We start from the raw sequence: 17,501 nt of genomic DNA on the forward strand, positions 1-17,501 counted from the left end.
TGTTTATCAAGGATATTGGCCTGAAATTTTTGTTGTCGTTGTGTCTCCGCCAGGTTTGGATATCAGGATGATGCTGGCCTCACAAAGTGAGTTAGGGAGGATTCCTTCTTTTTCTATTGTTTGGAATAGTTTCAGAAGAAATGGTACCAGCTCCTGTTTGTACCTATGGTAGAATTCAGTTGTGAATCTATCTGGTCCTGGACTTTCTTTTTGGTTGGTAAGCTATTAATTACTACCTCAATTTCAGAACTTGTTATCAGTCTTTTCAGGGGTTTGACTTCTTCCTGGCTTATTCTTAGGATGGTGTATGTGTCCAGGAATTTATTCATTTCCTCTGGATTTTCTAGTTTATTTGCATAGAGGTGTTTATACTATTATCTGATGGTAGTTTGTATTTCTGTGGGATCAGGGTTGATACCCTTTATCATTTTTTATTGTGTCTATTTGATTCTTCCCTGTTTTGTTCTTTACTAGTCTGGCTAGAGGTCTATCTATTTTGTTAATCTTTTCAAAAAACCAGCTCCTGGATTTGTTGATTTTTTTTTTTTTGAAGGGTTTTTTGTGTCTCCGTCTCCTTTTGTTCTGTGCTAATATTAGTTATTGTCTTCTGTTAGCTTTTGAATTTGTTTGCTCTTGCTTCTCTAGTTCTTTTAATTGTGATGTTAGGTGTCGATTTTAGATCATTCCCGCTTTCTCCTATGGGCATGTAGTGCTATAAATTTCCTTCTAGACACTGCTTTAGCTGTTTCCCAGAAATTCTGGTACATTTTGTCTTTGTTCTCACTGGTTTCAAAGAACTTATTTACTTCTGCCTTAATTTTGTCATTTACTCAGTAGTCATTCAGGAGCAGGTTGTTCAGCTTCCATGTAGTTGTGTGGTTTTGAGTGAGTTTCTTAATCCTGAGTTCTAATTTGATTGCACTGTGGTCTGAGAGACTGTTTGTTATGATTAACGTTCTTTTGAATTTGCTGAGGAGTGTGTTACTTCCAATTATGTGGTCAGTTTTAAGAGTAAGTGTGATATGGTGCTGAGAAGAATGTATATTCTGTTGATTGGGGTGCAGAGTTTTGTAGATGTATATTATGTCCACTTGGTCCAGAGCTGAGTTCAAGTCCTGAATATCCTTCTTAATTTTCTGCCTCATTAATCTGTCTAATATTGACAATGGGGTGTTGAACTCTTCCGCTGTTATTGTGTGGGGTGCTAAGTCTCTTTCTAGGTCTTTACGAACTTGCTTTATGAATTTGGGTGGCCCTGTATTGGGTGCATATATGTTTAGGATAGTTAGCCCTTCTTGTTGCATTGATCCCTTTACCATTATATAATGCCCTTTTTGTCTTATTTGATCTATGTTGGTTTAAAGTCTGTTTTATCTGAGACTAGGACTGCAACCCCTGCTTTTTTTTTTTTTTTTTGCTTTCTGTTTGCTTGGTAAACATTCATTCAATTCTTTATTTTGAGCCTATCTGTGTCTTTGCATGTATGTGAGATGGGTCTTCTGATTACAGCACTTTGATGGGTTTTGACTCTTTATTCAATTTGCCAGTCTGTGTCTTTCAATTGGGTCATTTAGACCATTTAAATTTAAGGTTAATATTGTTATGTGCGATTTGATCCTGTTATTAGGTTGATAGCTGGTTATTTTACCTGTTAGTTGATACAGTTTCTTTATAGTGTTGACAGTATTTACAATTTGGTATGTTTTTGCAGTGGTTGGTACCAGTTTTTCCTTTCCATATTTAGTGCTTCCTTTAGGAGTTATTGTAAGGCAGGCCTGGTGGTGACAAAATTTCTCAGCATTTGCTTGTCTGTAGTTAATTTTATTTCTCCTTCACTTTTGTTTTTTTTTTTCTTTTTCTTTTTCTTTTTTTTTTTTTATTGCATTTTAGGTTTTGGGGTACATGTGATGAACATGCAAGATTGTTGCATAGGTACACACATGGCAGTGTGGTTTGCTGCCTTCCGCCCCCTCACCTGTATCTGTCATTTCTCCCCATGCTATCTCTTCCCACCTCCCCACCCCACCGCCCCTCCCCCATTTCCCCCCAACGGACCCCAGTGTGTAGTGCTCCCCTTCCGGTGTCCATGTGTTCTCATTGTTCAACACCCGCCTATGAGTGAGAATATACAGTGTTTGATTTTCTGCTCTTGTGTCAGTTTGCTGAGAATGATGGTTTCCAGGTTCATCCATGTCCCTACAAAGGACGTGAACTCATCGTTTTTGATGGCTGCGTAATATTCCATGGTGTATATGTACCACATTTTCCCTATCCAGTCGATCATCGTTGGGCATTTGGGTTGGTTCCAGGTCTTTGCTATTGTAAACAGTGCTGCAATGAACATTCGTGTGCACGTGTCCTTGTAGTAGAATGATTTATAATCCTTTGGATATATACCCAGTAATGGGATTGCTGGGTCAAATGGGATTTCTATTTTTAGGTCCTTGAGGAATCGCCACACTGTCTTCCACAATGGTTGAATTAATTTACATTCCCACCAACAGTGTAAAAGTGTTCCTATTTCTCCACATCCTCTCCAGCATCTGTTATTTCCCGATTTTTTAATGATCGCCATTCTAACTGGTGTGAAATGGTATCTGAATGTGGTTTTGATTTGCATTTCTCTGATGACCAGTGATAATGAGCATTTTTTCATATGTTTGTTGGCCTCCTGTATGTCTTCTTTTGTAAAGTATCTGTTCATATCCTTCGCCCATTTTTGAATGGGCTTGTTTGTTTTTTTCTTATAGATCTGCTTTAGTTCTTTGTAAATTCTGGATATCAGCCCCTTGTCAGATGGGTAGGCTGCAAAATTTTTTTCCCATTCTGTTGGTTGCCGATTCACTCTACTGACTGTTTCTTTTGCCGTGCAGAAGGTGTGGAGTTTGATTAGGTCCCATTTGTCTATTTTGGCTTTTGTTGCCATTGCTTTTGGCGTTTTGGTCATGAAGTCCTTGCCTACACCTATGTCCTGAATGGTTTTGCCTAGATTTTCTTCTAAAGTTTTTATGGTATTAGGTCTGATGTTTAAGTCTTTAATCCATCTGGAGTTATTTTCGGTGTAAGGTGTCAGGAAGGGGTCCTGTTTCTGCTTTCTGCACATGGCTAGCCAGTTTTCCCAACACCATTTATTAAACAGGGAGTCCTTTCCCCGTTGCTTGTTTTTGTCAGGTTTGTCGAAGATCAGATGGTTGTGGGTATGTTGTATTTCCTCTGAGGCCTCTGTTCTGTTCCATTGGTCTATATCTCTGTTTTGGTACCAGTACCATGCTGTTTTGATTACTGTAGCCTTGTAGTATAGTTTGAAGTCCGGTAGTGTGATGCCTCCTGCTTTGTTCTTTTTGCTTAGAATTGACTTGGCTATGCGGGCTCTCTCTTGGTTCCATATGAAGTTTAAGGTGTTTTTTTCCAGTTCTGTGAAGAAGGTCATTGGTAGCTTGATGGGAATAGTGTTGAATCTGTAAATTACTTTGGGCAGTATGGCCATTTTCACGATGTTGATTCTTCCTAACCATGAACATGGAGTGTTTCTCCATCTGTTTGTATCCTCTCTTATTTCGTTGAGCAATGGCTTGTAGTTCTCCTTGAAGAGGTCCTTTACGTTCCTTGTTAGTTGTATTCCTAGGTACTTTATTCTCTTTGTAGCAATTGTGAATGGCAGTTCGTTCTTGATTTGGCTCTCTTTAAGTCTATTACTGGTGTATAGGAATGCTTGTGTTTTTGCACGTTGATTTTGTATCCTGAGACTTTGTGAAGTTGTTTATCAGTTTCAGGAGATTTTGGGCTGAGATCATGGGGTCTTCCAGATATAGAATCATGTCATCTGCAAATAGAGACAATTTGATTTCCTCCTTTCCAATTTGGATACCCTTTATTTCTTTTTCTTGCCTGATTGCTCTGGCTAGAACTTCCAGTACTATATTGAATAGGAGTGGTGAGAAAGGGCATCCTTGTCTAGTGCCAGATTTCAAAGGGAATGCTTCCAGTTTTTGCCCATTCAGTATGATATTGGCTGTTGGTTTGTCGTAAATAGCTTTTATTGTTTTGAGATACGTTCCATCAATACCTAGTTTATTGAGGGTTTTTAGCATAAAGGGTTGTTGAATTTTGTCAAAAGCCTTCTCTGCATCAATTGAGATAATCATGTGGTTTTTGTCTTTGTTTCTGTTTATGTGGTGAATTACGTTTATGGACTTGCATATGTTGAACCAGCCTTGCATCCCCGGGATGAATCCTACTTGATCATAGTGGATGAGCTTTTTGATATGCTGTTGCAATCGGTTTGCCAGTATTTTATTGAAGATTTTTGCATCTATGTTCATCATGGATATTGGCCTGAAATTTTCTTTTCTTGTTGAGTCTCTGCCGGGTTTTGGTATCAGGATGTTTGTCTCGTAAAATGATTTGGGAAGGATTCCCTCTTTTTGGATTGTCTCGAATAGTTTCAGAAGGAATGGTATCAGCTCCTCTTTGTATGTCTGGTAGGATTCAGCTGTGAACCCATCTGGACCTGGGCTTTTTTTGGGTGGTAGGCTCTTTATTGCTGCCTCGACTTCAGACCACGTTATTGGTCTATTCAGGGTTTCGGCTTCTTCCAGGTTTAGGCTTGGGAGGTTGCAGGTGTCCAGGAATTTATCCATTTCTTCCAGGTTTACTAGTTTATGTGCATAGAGTTGTTTGTAATAATCTCTGATGATGGTTTGAATTTCTGTGGAATCTGTGGTGATATCCCCTTTATCGTTTTTTATTGCATCAATTTGGTTATTCTCTCTTTTCTTTTTTATTAATCTGGCTAGTTGTCTATTTTGTTGATCTTTTCAAAAAACCAGCTCCTGGATTTATTGATTTTTTGAAGAGTTTTTTGTGTCTCTATTTCCTTCAGTTCTGCTCTGATCTTAGTTATTTCCTGTTTTCTGCTAGGTTTTGAGTTTTTTTGATCTTGCTCCTCTAGCTCTTTCAATTTTGATGATAGGCTGTCAATTTTAGATCTCTCCTTTCTTCTCATGTGGGCACTCATTGCTATATATTTTCCTCTAGAGACTGCTTTAAATGTGTCCCAGAGATTCTGGTATGTTGTGTCTTCGTTCTCATTGGTTTCGAAGAACATCTTTATTTCTGCCTTCATTTCATTGTTTATCCAGTCAACATTCAAGAGCAAGTTGTTCAGTTTCCATGAAGCTGTGCCGTTCTGAGTTAGTTTCTGCATTCTGAGTTCTAACTCGATTGCACTGTGGTCTGAGAGACTGTTTGTTATGATTTCTGTTCTTTTGCATTTGCTGAGGAGTGATTTATTGCCAATTATGTGGTCAATTTTAGAGTAGGTGTGACGTGGTGCTGAGAAGAATGTATATTCTGTGGATTTGGGGTGGAGAGTTCTGTAAATGTCTATTAGGTTTGCTTGTTCCAGGTCTGTATTCAGGTCCTGGATATCCTTGTTGATTTTCTGTCTGGTTGATGTGTCTAATATTGACAATGGGGTGTTAAAGTCTCCCACTGTTATTGTGTGGGAGTCTAAGTCTCTTTGTAAGTCATTAAGAACTTGCCTTATGTATCTGGGTGCTCCTGTATTGGGTGCGTATATATTTAGGATCGTTAGCTCTTCTTGTTGCAGTGATCCTTTTACCATTATGTAATGTCCTTCTTTGTCTCTTTTGATCTTTGTTGCTTTAAAGTCTATTTTATCAGAGATGAGAATTGCAAATCCTGCCTTTTTTTGCTCTCCATTTGCTTGGTAGATCTTCCTCCATCCCTTTATTTTGAGCCTTTGTGTATCCTTGCATGTAAGATGGGTTTCCTGGATACAGCACACTGATGGGTTTTGGCTTTTTATCCAATTTGCCAGTCTGTGTCTTTTGATTGGGGCATTTAGTCCATTGACATTTAGGGATAGTATTGTTATGTGTGAATTTGATGCTGTCATTTTGATGCTACCTGGCTGTTTTGTTGGTTAGTTGATGCAGATTCTTGATTGTGTTGATGCTCTTTTACCATTTGGTGTGTTTTTGGAGTGGCTGGTACTGGTTGTTCCTTTATATGTGTAGAGCCTCTTTCAGGAGTTCCTGTAGAGCAGGTTTGGTGGTGATGAAATCTCTGAGTGCTTGCTTGTTCACAAAGGATTTTATTTTTCCTTCACTTATGAAGCTTAGTTTGGCTGAATAGGAGATTCTGAGTTGAAAGTTCTTTTCTTTAAGGATGTTGAATATTGGCCCCCAATCTCTTCTGGCTTGTAGGGTTTCTGCTGAGAGATCTGCTGTGAGTCTAATGGGCTTCCCTTTGTGGGTAACCTGACCTTTCTCTCTGGCTGCCCTTAGCATTTTCTCTTTCATTTCAACCCTGGTGAATCTGACGATTATGTGCCTTGGGGTTGCTCTTCTTGAGGAATATCTTTGTGGTGTTCTCTGTATTTCCTGGATTTGAATATTGGTCTGCCTTGCTAGGTTGGGGAAGTTTTCCTGGATAATATCCTGAAGAGTATTTTCCAGCTTGGATTCATTCTCTTCATCACATTCAGGTACACCTATCAGACGTAGATTAGGTCTTTTCACATAGTCCCACATTTCTTGAAGATTTTGTTCATTCCTTTTTGCGCTTTTTTTCTCTGTTCTTGCCTTCTCTTTTTATTTCATTGAGTTGATCTTCGACCTCCGATATCCTTTCTTCTGCTTGGTCAATTCGGCTGTTGAAGCTTGTGAATGCTTCACGAAGTTCTCGTGTTGCGTTTTTCAGCTCCATCAATTCACTTATACTCCTCTCTATGCTGTCCATTCTCATCAGCATTTCGTCCAATCTTTTTTCAAGGTTCCTATTTTCTTTGCGTTCGGTTAGAACATGTTCTTTTAGCTCACTGTAGTTTCTTACTACCCACCTTCTGAAGTCTGATTCTGTCATTTCATCACCCTCCTTCTCCATCCGGTCTGGTTCCCTTGCTGGTGAGGAGTTGTGATCCCTTTTAGGAGGAGAGGTGTTCTGGCTTCGGGAGTTTTCATCCTTTTTACGCTGGTTTCTTCCCATTTGTGTGGGTTTATCTACCTGTTGTCTGTCTCTGTCCCAGGGAGTTGGAGCTTTATGAGTTTCCGTTGCACTACTGCCTTTTTTGATTTTTCTTTCAGGTCTGACCCGCCCAGCTAGCAGCACGTGTAGCCACTGCCTGCCCACAGGGGCTTTGCTGAGCTGCTGTGGGCTCTGCCCAGCTGCCCTGGGCTCTTCCCTGTAGTCCTTTTTATATGGGCGTAGTTAGAACTGTCTGGGCAACGGTGGCCCCGCCTCTGTTATGGTGGACTCTCTCTGTTGTGGCAGGTTGCCTCGGCAACGGCGGGTTGCCTCAGCAATGGCAGCCTGCCTCCGTAGTGGTGGAGAGTCTCAGTAATGGCGGAAGCCCCTCCCCCACGGAGCCGGACTGTCCCGGTTCAGCTGTGCTTGGTTTGAAGGGCTCAACCCAGAGGGTTTCCAATTACTGTTTTTGTTTTCGTTGTTGTTGGGGGTGGAGGGGTGGGACCAACCGAGCCTGATCACCTGGCTCCCTGACTCAGAGTCTTTTCTTTTAAGTTGAATGACCCTGCGTTCCGGTCGCTTGTTGAAAAGGCGCCGGGATCTCCCGTGCTGCGACTCACGGAGTCAGCTCGAACTGCGGCGCCGGCTCCTGGTGGATTTTTTGCCTAGGAATCTCCTCGCCTGACTCGCTATTTCAGATGAATGGGCAACTCTGCTGTCTCAGGGCTCTGCTCGCCAGCTAAGAGGGCTCCCAGACCAGTGGCTTTTGTCCGGAGAACCGCAGCAACAGGGAGTGGTCACAGCAGCCGCGCAGGGGCCAAAACAGCCGCACCGGCTGGGACTGCGACGCTGGCGACCCCTCTGCCTGGGTATCTCCTGGTCTGTGGGCAATAAGAGTTCGTCTGGAAATGTGGCGTCCACTCACCCTCTGCACTTTCACTGGGAGCTGAAGTCCTGAGCTGTTCTTAGGCGGCCATCTTCCCAGCATTCCCCGAGGTAATTCTCTCCTTCACTTTTGAAGCTTAGTTTGGCTGGATATGAAATTCTGGTTTGAAAATTCTTTTCTTTAAGCATGTTGAATATTGACCCCTACTTTTCCGTCTTGTAGGGTTTCTGCTGAAGGATCTGCTGTTAGTCTGATGGGCTTCCCTTAGTGGGTAACCCGACCTCTCCCTCTGGCTGCTCTTAACATTTTTTCCTTACTTCAACCTTGGTGAATCTGACGATTATATGTCTTGTATTGAGTTAGAACTTGCTCCTTTAACCTACCTTCTTCATCAAACTCGTTCTCCATCCAGCTTTGTTTCCTTGCTGGTGAGAATTTGTGATCCTTTGAAGGAAAAGAGGCATTCTGGTTCTTGGAATTTTTAGCCTTTTTGTGTCGATTTTTCCTTTTCTTCGTGGAATTATCTACATTTGATTTTTGATGTTGGTAATCTTTGGATGGGATTTTTGCGAGGCGGTTCTTTTTGTGGATGTTGATGCTATTTCTTTCTGTTTGTTAATTTTCCTTCTGTAAGTCATGTCCCTCAGCTGTATGTCTGCTGGAGTTTGCTGGAGGTCCATTCCGGACCCTGTTTGTCTGGGTATCACCAGTGGAGGCTGTGGAACAGCAAAGATTGCTGCCTCTTCCTTCCTCTGGAAGCTTCATCCCAGAGGGGCACCCACCAGATGCCAGCCGGAGCTCTCCTGTATGAGGTGTCTGTTGACCCCTGTTGGGAGGTGTCTCTAAGTCAGCAGGCACAGGAGTCAGGGACCCACTTAAGGAGGCAATCTGTCTCTTAGTAGACTTTTAGCACTGTGCTGGGAGATCCACTGCTCTCTTCAGAGTTGGCAGGCAGGAATGTCTGTCTGCTGAAGCTGTGCCCACAGCCACCCCTTCCCCCAGGGTGTCTGTACCTGGGGAGATGGGAGTTTTATTTATAAGCCCCTGATTTGGGCTGCTGCCTCTCTCTCAGAGATGCCCTGCCTGGAGAGGAGGAATCTATAGAGAGGAAGTCTGGCTACAGCAGCTTTGAGGTGCTGCGGTGGGCTCTACCCCAGTTTGAACCTCTTGGCAGCTTTATGTACACTATGAGGGGAAAACTGCCTACTCAAACCTCAGTAATGCCAGACGCCCCTCCCCGCAACAAGCTTGAGCATCTCAGCTTGACTTGAGACTGCTCTGCTGACAGTGAGAATTTCAGGCCAGTGGATCTTTTTTTTTTTTTTTCTTTTGTTGCATTTTAGGTTTTGGGGTACATGTGAAGAACATGCAAGATTGTTGCATAGGTACACATATGGCAGTGTGGTTTGCTGCCTTCCTTCCCCTCACCTGTATCTGTCATTTCTCCCCATGCTATCTCTTCCCACCTCCCCACGCGCCGTCCCTCCCCCATTTCCCCCCAACAGACCCCAGTGTGTAGTGCTCCCCTCCCTGTGTCCATGTGTTCTCACTGTTCAACACCCGCCTATGAGTGAGAACATGGAGTGTTTGATTTTCTGCTCTTGTGTCAGTTTGCTGAGAATCTTAATTTGCTGAGCTCCATGGGGGCAGGATCTGCTGAGCTAGACCACTCGGCTTCCTGGTTTCAGCCCCCTTTCCAGGGTAGTGAATGATTCTGTCTCACTATCATTCCAGGTGCCACTGGGGTATGAAAAAAACTTCTGCAGCTAACTTGGTGTCTGCCCAAACAGCCTCCCAGTTTTGTGCTTGAAACTGGGAGTGGGCCCTGGTGGTGTAGGCATCCAAGGGAATCTCCTAGTTTGTGGGTTGCGAAGACCCTGGGAAAAGCCTTGTATCTGGGCCAGAATGCACTGTTCCTCACGGCATGGTTTCTCATTGCTTCCATTGGCTAATGGAGGGAATTCTTAGACCCCTTATGCTTCCTGTGTAAGGAGACACCCCCCCTACTTCCGCCTGCCCTCCATGGGCTGTACCCACTGTCTAACCAGTCTCAGTGAGATGAGCCAGGTTCTTCAGATGGAAATGCAGAAATCACCCACCTTCTGCGTTGATCTTGCTGGAAGCTGCCAACCGGAGCCATTCCTATTTGACTGTCTTTTCAGCCAGGAAGTGCCAAACATCTACCCATTTTTTCTTATCTATTTGTCTTTATTAGGCTTTGTACTAACAATACCTGAGATAAGTTTCAGGTTTCCTATGTTTACCCTTCCAGAAAATGCTCAGAGGCTTACTTGTGCATAAGAAATGGAGCCAGTGACCATTTGAACAAAGTCTTCCATTCCTTATTGCCTCCCTTCCCTGTATAAAGAAGCTGTAAAGGGTGACCCACTGAAATAGATGGTGGTATGAGTGTGGAAAGGAACAGACACTAAGTGTTCAGGTCATGGTGGCCCAAGTGAGGGGCACCCCTAGTCAAGTCTCGCACAGAGGAGTGGGTTTGCCCTTGGAACATCCTCTGAAGTACTATCATTGGTAGGGATCTGGGCAATGAGAAGTGGGACAGATGATGGAAGGGCAGAATCCGAGGACACTCAGTTCTAAGGTGAAGGTAGAGGAGCAGCAGCCTGACTACCCCAGGCTAGCAGTGTTGTCCTCCTCTTGCTTGGAGTAGAAGTCTGGCATTGCCCCTTTTGAACTGCATATGTCTGCACTACCAGAGGGGCCCATGGCCTTTGCCTAAGAATAATACTGGATTTCTCATGATTTAATCAGTGAGACCCTAAGGCAGTTCTAATTTTATTTGAGAATAATGCAATGTCTAATAATCTGTTCTGTGTATGATATTACACTTTGAATTTCAGTTTTCCTTTACTTTGGGCCAATTAAATCTTTAGCACTTCTTCTCCAAACGAAATTTCTCTGAATGGCTAAGCTCATTGTGTCTGTGTGTCTAGTGTTGTTTTTTAAATTGTTTAAGTTTTTGATATAGTACTGTTTTAAAATGATAATCACATTAACAGTCTTTACCAATCATTGTTAAAGTCCTGTCCTGTTTTATTTTCCCCCCCCTGGGATTGAGTAACACCATCCTCTTACATGTTTTGTTTGGTTTGGTTTGTGCAGTACTTTAATCAGGCAGTTTTGTCTTAATGAAAATTGCTGAAGCCTTTCTTAGTATCTTGCTGTTTTTCTATGCCCTAATGTTAGCAAAATAAACACTGGGATTTCCTGCTTAATACTAACTGGAGGAATCTCTCTTTTTCCCTTCCATGCTCTGTTTGCACTCTTTTAGTGGCCCAAGAAACATAACAAAGAAAGATCTTTGTTAAAAAGAAGGAAATTGAACAGTCATTTCCCTTTTCCTTCTTTGACCTATATCAGCAGGCAAGCGGTTATTGCTATGATCTTTTCAGTTTACACTAATTTGAAAGAATCAATGATCATTTCACAGAGCTTTGAAAAATCTACACAAAAATAATTAAAAGGTCAAATTTAAAATGAACTATACATGTATTTGTTTTGTCTTAAAGTTGAATTATGAAGTTTAAGCAGTTGTCTGCATCTGGATTGATGATAGCTAATTGCTCTATGAGTTTCAGGTATTCTGCTATGATTTTTTTTTCCTTTCTTTTCTTTTCTTTTTTTTTTCTTTTGAACAGGATCTCACTCTGTTTCCTAGGCTGAAGTGAAGTGGTGAAATCACCAGTCAATGCAGCCTCGACCTCTAAGGCTAAAGCAATCCTCCTGCCTCAGCCTCTTGAGTAGCTGAGATTACAGGCATGTGCCACCACACCTGGTTAATTGTTTAACTTATTTGTAGAGAGAGGGTCTGTCTATATGTTTTCCAGGCTTCCATAGGACTCTTGAGCTCAAGCAATCCTCTGGTCTCATCCTCCCAAAGGGCTGAGATTACAGGCATGAACTACTGTTCCTGGCCTCTACTATCATTTCTAATAAAATAAAAGATACAGATGGTAAAACTCTTAATGATTGTATGATTTTATTAGGCAGCAGTTTTGAAAAGCAGGATATTTAAAATCCTATGTAAAATATTTTGGTTTTTTTAATTAAAAGAATTCCATTTTTTACAATTACGCTTTATGATTTAATAACTTCATGAGAATTCTGTTGTCTTATGGGAGAGATGGGATTTTTGTTTATTTCAATTGTCTTGTGTGTATTCTCACACATTCAACATTTTGCATTTTCCTTAAATAGCCTACTAAATGTTAAAAATAGTCCAGTTTCGTAGGCACTTTTCTTTTATATAGTAATATCAGACAATGACAGGGAATTTAATAACTTTTCTTTCAATTTTTGGGGAAAAAATTTTTTGAAAAATTCTTTTTAAACTGTGTTTTTGGAAGAATAAGAGCATTTGAAATCCCATCTTCAATTCTCAACTTTTACGTTCTGCAAGCCCAGAAATTTGTGGATTTCTTAAACCCCTATTTTTAGCCATTTGTAAAAGTCATATCTCTACCGTCATTGTCTCTTGCTTCAGAGAAGACATGCTTAATCCTGTTATAGTCCAGCATTAGTGCTTTTAAGGGAAGTAGAATGATTGTGTAACTGATACACTTGCATTTAAAATGAGTAAGAATGAAGATTCTTGAGTGTTGCTCATAGGTATTTAGGAAAAATAGCTACTGTTATGACTGTGGAATCTTAATTGCATTTTATTAGATACGAGAAAAGCACAAATGGCAGACCAGGCTCAAGAAAAGAACAATTTGACTTTGCTTTCAAGTTGGGGAGTGGCAAAATCACATTGAAGGGAAGCTGGTGGGATTGTGTTCTTATACCCATGTTTGGCAAATGCAATCAGCCGCAATGGTTTACCCTAAGAACCTTGGATTTCATTCTGTATGTGATTAACAGTATTGAATAATATTAGTTGTAATAATGTAATCAGAAAAATGTTTTAGGAAGTTTATTGATGAATTCTTGAGAGGAAGAAGACAAAGAATTCATTGTGTTTTGTTTTTTGTTTTTTTTTTCCCCTCTCAAAGATTCTTGAGCATATCTGTAGGCAGAATAGACAGAAGTAGAAAAGAAGAAAATATCAAATCATCTTAAAGTTGGAAGGAAACACAGAATACTTCTTTAACAAGACAAATGATCTTAGCGAATGTCAAGTTTAAGTGTAGGCAACAACCGCTATCAGCCCTTTGGTTATTTGAATACAGCTCTCATCATATACCTGCTTTGATTAAGTGGAAAATTTCAAGATGTATCATCAAATTTGATACTTTCTTCTGGAGATTCTTTGATTTGTCTGTATAGCTTTAATGAAAGCATCTTATAGTCCAAGGATTTTTAAAATTACCACAACAAGATATTAGCATTTTGAAATCCCAAATATTCACTGCAAAGAACTCAAGTTTTGAAGAATACTGAAAAGGCAGCTATATTTGTGTGGGTTGTTATTATATGCATATATATATATATATATATATATCCACCCAGTATACATATTGGTTTTGTTTCTTTAAATGTATGATGGAAACTAATGCATTTGAATATCTAATAATCATAGTATTTTTATCTGAAAATATATGTATTACTCTGCATATTAAAAAGTTGAAAATTCCATCTTAAGGCACTTTACTTTTTCTGTTCTACAAACTTTATTCACATCGAGTTTGCTTTCTTTATGTTGTATCATTCAAAAAGGTTATAGACCCATTTCTTAGAGCTAAATACATTAGAAGGATTGACTTTCTTCAGTTTTAAAGAAATACAAGAACCAAGTGGAGAATAACTGTAACCCTGAATAAACTATATTAAATATGTAATCATGTTAGAAGGTTATTTACTAGAATGACTTTATATCTGACTTACTGAAGATTAGTGGTATTTGGAGAGTTTTGAAACTCCAAAAGAGTACAGATACGTGTCTGATAATGTTAAGGAGAAAAGTAAAGGAAGATAAGGAGAAATAGGAGTGCAGTGGTAGTTGCATTTTATATAAGATGTCCACAAAGGCCTTTCTCCAAAAATAGCATTTGAGCAGAGACCTTTGGGTGGCAAATTTTGGGGAAGAATATTTTAGACAAAGAGAATATGAAGTGTAAACACCTCTTAAGAGGAGAGGACTGGGCTTGTTGACAAATCAGCCAAGAGAATAGTGTTGCACCTGGGGGTGGAGAGGGAGAGTAATGGCAGATGAGGCCTAACGTGTATGGGGGAAGTTAGATCATGAAGGCCTTTGTAAGGATTTTTGCTTTTATCTGTGTGGTATAGGAAAGGTTATGCATGTTTTTAAAGAAGAGAGACATGATCTGACTTCTGATTTGACAGGTGCACTCTGGCTTCAGTGTTGAAAATACTCTGATAGCAGGGCAATCAGGAGAAAGCAGATGGTTGCTGACAGGGCGGTAGCAGTGGGGAGAGAGTCATAACGAATTGCTAGAGGATTAATGTGCAGTGTGAGAGAAAGGGACATAAGGATGCCTGATGTTTAGATTGGACTGCAAAGATAGAATTGCCATTTTCTGAGATGGGGATGAAGATTGTGAGATTAGCAAGTATTTGGAGGAAAACCAGATATTTGTTTTGGGGTATGGTAAGGTTGAGATGTCTACTGGACATCTAAGTGAAAAAGTTGAATAGGCAATAGAATATGTGAATTTGGGTTTCACAGGCTAGATATGGGCTAGAGATAGAGATTTGGAAGTCCACAGTATGTAGCTGGGCATTTAAAACATGGAACTAGGTGAGATCACCTGGCCAAAGGGTGTTCATAATAAAGAGGAGAGGTCCAAGAACTGAACTCTGAAGAGTGTGCACTTGTGGACATTGTAGAAACCATGAAGGAAAAACAGCAAGTACTTGGTGGGGGACAAGCCAAGAAGTGAGGAGAAAAACCAGAGTTTGTTGTACTCTATGCCAAGTAAGGAAAGTATGTCAGGAAGGGATTAGTCAACTTTGGCAAATGCTTGTCCTTAAATAAAGTGAGGACTGAATGTAGCAGAGCTTAGCAATATAAAGATCATTCATTACTTGATAGAACCTGCCTCATTGAAATTGTGGTAATAAAAACTTAAATATCTTTAAAAGAAAATTAGAGAAAACAGAAGTGGAGACAGAATGCATGAGAGATGCTTTTGAATGGTTTTGCCATGAAAGAGAGAATAGAATAAGTCAATAGCTGGAGGGAGGAGAGGGATTAAGGAGTTTTTGTTTGCTTTTAAGGTTTAATACATTATGTTTGTAGGGAATAGTCTGAATAAATTTATAGGTAATAATCTAGAGAAGATAAAATTAATCTGTAATGGAGAAAGAATGCAATTTCTGGAGTGAGGCCATTGATTTACCAAGAGGGGATGGAACACAGTGCAAATATGGGAGAACTGGCCTTGGATAGACATAGGAGGTGTTTATCTTTAGCCATGGTAAGAAAGGAAGATTAAATGGGCAGGGATGCAAGTGAATTGGGGATGTGAGATTTAAGAGTCGGTAGAAGTTCTTTTCAAAATGCTTCTATGTTTTTAGTAATAGACCAATAGAGTAAGGATATAAGAGAAGGTGTGGGAGGTTTGAAAGGACAGTAAGGAGTATGAATAGATCACTTAGGCGAGTTAGGGGTAACTAATAGGATTGCTGGAGAGCACCCAGGGAAACACTGGAGATTGAAGCTTATGAATCTAAAATGTGATCACTCAGCATAATGATCAGTAAATATTGTTCACAAAAATGAATTAACTGTGAATTTCTCAGTTATTTTAACATCATCTGGCCATGCAGTTGCTAGATCATTACAAGGCAATAAAAAGCATTTGCATTTCCTAAAGAAATTCTGTAAGATCTGGCCAAGTCAGTGGATTTGCTAGATAACAAAGGCACCATCAGAGTTTCTACTAATTCAGTCCTTGATGAGAGTAAATTGTGAAATTAGAACACTCATATAGGCTTTTGATACAACAGACTTTAAAAAACATTTTTCTAATTTTATAAATGAAGAAACTGAGGTCCAGAGAGATTAAAGGATTCCCTTGCTGTGAATCGCATTACCTTTTACACAGAATTTTGAATATTCTAGTAAATATGTTCTTACAGGAATGCTATATTTTATTCTAATTTTATTCCTTTAATATAGCATTCCTGTTAGGTTTTTCAATTTGTATTTGATTGTACAGTTATGTAAATTCTTTTTGACAGATTTGTTATTACGGGGAGAAAGATGAGTATGAATTCTAGTTCTAAAAGCTCATTAATTTTAGAGAAATGTGTCATGAATTAATACTTTGAGTGCTATATTTTTCTCTTTATGTTATGTTTTTCTGGTTGAATAGAATTCTGTCAAAATAAATAGGTTATTTAAAAATGATTAGGTAGGAGCTAATAAAAATTCTCCTAAGCATGTTCGCTGTTCCCAAGAAATAGATTGAATACCCAACTAGTGAAGCCTTATCATCAGCAATGCAAGATTACATTTTAGCCCTTCTTTACAAAGCTAGTTATAAAAAATATTTTCTTTGTAAAAAGTTTTCCAAATGTCTTTCACTTGAGTGAGCATTTAGTCACTTAAAGTCCTTTCACCAGTGTATATATTTCTTAAGCATATTGACTAGAAAAAGGATGTCCTTGACCTACTTGTTTCACAGGAGGTGAAACCAGTTACTTTCAACCTTTAGCATAGTAGCAAGTTTAATGAGGGGTGTAAACTTTCACTGTATAGATTTCAACATCAGTTGACTTTCCTGAAATTCAGGAAAAACACAATTTATCTCAGTTTAAAAATACGCACACCTAGTTTTAAAAAAAAGCAACTTTACACTCCTCTGTGCTCTATTTGACAGAGAAAATAAACACAGGGCACGAGTGGTCAAATGTGGGTCAAAGTATCTGCTTTAATAATGGGCGAGATAGTTCCAAATAATTTCCAAATGTAGAACTTTCTGACAAAGATGCAATGGAAGGTGTATCTTAGACCTGAGGCTAAATTGAAAACCTGTAGCTCCTGCCCCAGATCAAATCTTTGGAACCACAGATCTAATCTTTGGAACCCGCTCACTATCCACCAGCCTTTACTACTTGGGAACATGAAGCTGAGAGAAGGGCAGGGGCAGAGGTGGGGACCTGTGCAGGGTCAGGATGTAGGAGGTGCAGAAGACAGAGTTTGTAGTGTGTGTGAATATGTGTGTGTGTTCTGTATGTACGTGGATAACATTTAATGAATGCTGCTCACCACTCATTAAAGATTCTGATGGATAAAATTTGTCACTTTTTATCCCTGAAGATATTTGAATAAGTTGGTAGAAAGGAACAGCAACTTTTTTGTTTGTTTGTTTGTTTGTTTTTGAGATGGAGTTACGCTCTTGTTACCCAGGCTGGGGTGCAATGGCGCAATCTCAGCTCCCTGCAACCTCCGCCTCACCAGTTCAAGCAATTCTCCTGCCTCAGTCTCTTGAGTAGCTGGGATTACAGGCATGTGCCACCACGCCCAGCTAACTTTTGTATTTCTAGTAAGAGATGGGTTTTCTCCATGTTGGTCAGGCTAGTCTAGAATTCCTGGCCTCAGGTGATCTGCCCACCTCGGCCTACCAAAGTGCTGAGATTACAGGCGTGAACCATTGTGCCCTGCCTGAAACTTTTTATATAACAGAGACCCTTGCTACTT

General features: G+C 40.1%; 1 protein-coding gene across 3 annotated transcripts in view; it reads left to right on the forward strand.

Moving 5' to 3' along the window:
• CCSER1 (coiled-coil serine rich protein 1) overlaps nt 1–17,501 on the forward strand; it is a 1,354,615-nt gene that overhangs the window by 72,187 nt on the left and 1,264,927 nt on the right. The gene's annotated exons all lie outside the window — the stretch shown is intronic.

This window comes from Saimiri boliviensis, chromosome 3, assembly GCF_048565385.1.
Source record: "Saimiri boliviensis isolate mSaiBol1 chromosome 3, mSaiBol1.pri, whole genome shotgun sequence".
In the NCBI taxonomy this organism is placed as follows: Eukaryota; Metazoa; Chordata; class Mammalia; order Primates; family Cebidae; genus Saimiri; species Saimiri boliviensis.